This window comes from Pangasianodon hypophthalmus, chromosome 7, assembly GCF_027358585.1.
Source record: "Pangasianodon hypophthalmus isolate fPanHyp1 chromosome 7, fPanHyp1.pri, whole genome shotgun sequence".
NCBI classification, from domain to species: Eukaryota; Metazoa; Chordata; class Actinopteri; order Siluriformes; family Pangasiidae; genus Pangasianodon; species Pangasianodon hypophthalmus.
This window is the reverse complement of record NC_069716.1, coordinates 29,976,894-29,979,393: the sequence shown is the minus strand read 5'-3', so window position 1 is coordinate 29,979,393 and position 2,500 is coordinate 29,976,894.

Genomic DNA, 2,500 nt, shown 5'->3' with positions numbered 1-2,500 from the left:
ACACACCCTACACACACAAACACTCACTCACACACTCACTCACACACTCACACACACACACACCCTACACACACACACCCTACACACACAAACACTCACTCACACACTCACTCACACACTCACACACACACACACACACACACACACACTCACACACAAACACTCACTCACACACACACACACACACACACACACACACACACACACTCACTCACACACTCACACACACACACACACACACACACACACACACACTCACACACAAACACTCACTCACACACACACCCTACACACACACACTCACACACACACACACACACCCTACAGACCCTACACACACACACACACTCACACACACACCCTACACACACACACTCACACACACACACACACCCTACAGACCCTACACACACACACACACACCCTACACACACACACACACACACACTCACACACACACCCTACACACACACACACACACACACACACACTCACACACACACACACACTCACACACACACACACACACACACCCTACAGACCCTACACACACACACACACACTCACACACACACACTCACACACACACAAACACTCACTCACACACACACCCTACACACTCACACACACACCCTACACACTCACACACTCACACACACACGCACACACTCACACACACACTCACACACACACACACACACACACACTCACTCACTCACACACACACCCTACAGACCCTACACACACACACTCACACACACACACACACACTCACACACACACATTCACACACTCACACACACTCACACACACTCACTCACACGCACTCACTCACACACACACACATTCACTCACACACACACACACACACACACATACACACACTCACACACACACACTCACTCACTCATGCACACAAATTTTTATTAAGTTGATTATTTTCCTATAACAGCACAACCCTGTGTGTTTTATTCCTCTTATACCACAGCAGTTACAATTTTTGTATTTGTTAAAGAACAATACCTGTTTATCGACAACTTTTTATCCATTTATAGTTACATTTGATGTGGGTTGTGACTGAAACAAGTTAGTAAACACTCGTTCCCTCACCAGCGTCTCTTTATTCTCTCTCTTGTAGTTAATAAGAGGAAAAATAATCGCAGCTTGTTCCGCATGTTAGTGAGAAACCGCAAAGAAGCGTAAACTCCTCTGTCCTGAAGACGTCGCAAAACTTACAGCTACAGCTTTACCTCTGACTGTTACAAAGCGCTGACACTGGAGACTCCTTCCATAATGTTAAACTAACATCTCCTTACTTTAAGAAAACTTCACCAGAAGCGTCTGCTGTACACGTCCCTGTGAATGAGCCGTTACTATGGAAACGATAACGTATTAGAACGATAGCATTAATATAAACCTGCACTACTGTCAGAGCTGCTGTTATAGAAAACTAATCAACACCTTCTGACCAATCAGAGTGCAGGATTCGGCAGCAGTGCTGTGGGTGTAAATGGTAGTTAATGCGCTACGTGTATAATCAGCCTGCTGGATTCCTGTGCAAATGAATCCAGACTGAATAAATATTCATTAGAATAATTAGAGCTGTATGAATATTCATGAGGTAATCACTGTGATGAAACAGAGCAAGATGTAAACAAAGACATGTCTTCTTGAACAGGGACTGAATGCTAATCAACACTTTAAGGCTTTGTTCCAGTCTTGGGGTTAACACGTTCCCTCGTCCACTTTCCCTTGGTTAAGTCCCCTTGGTTGAGTCTCCTTGGTTAAGTCTCCTTGGTTGTTCCATCGCTTTATCAGCTTAAATGTGTCAATCTGAACAATATATATATTTCTTCATCTGTTACTACATTAGAATGCTACGCATTAGCAAGCCATCTAGCTAGCAAGCTAACACAATATTGTATACAGTCCAAAGGAAGTACAAACCACAATGAAAAGCTAAATTTAGATGAGGAAATGAGCAAACATTGGCAGCAGGACTTACCCAGAATGTCTTGCTGCAGTCAGTTTCCTTTACAAAAATGCTGACTATAGTTTATAAATACTTTACATTTTAATATGTGATTAGATTTGGGCTGTAAAATGATTCCAACGTCACTATTATACGGATGGAGCTGCGCTACTATGCTACTAAACTGCTGGCAAGTTAGCATGATAGTTAGTTAGTTAGTTAACTGGTTAGCAAACCATTATGAATGTGTAGAAGGTTTAAAGAATGTAGATGTTATAAATCACTTTAGTAAAATATTATTATTTTACATTTATACAACTAGACTGCATGTTAGCTAACAAGATAACAGCTGGTGTGACTAGCATGCTAGCTAGTTAGCAAATGAAGCTGATATTGACTTTGATACACACACATGTGACGTACACGTAAAACACTCTTCCACATTTTCAGACAGCTCAAGACTTTACGAGTCGATGTTTCTCAGCATTAAACAGTACTCATGAGCGCTACATTAGCGGTTGATGCTAA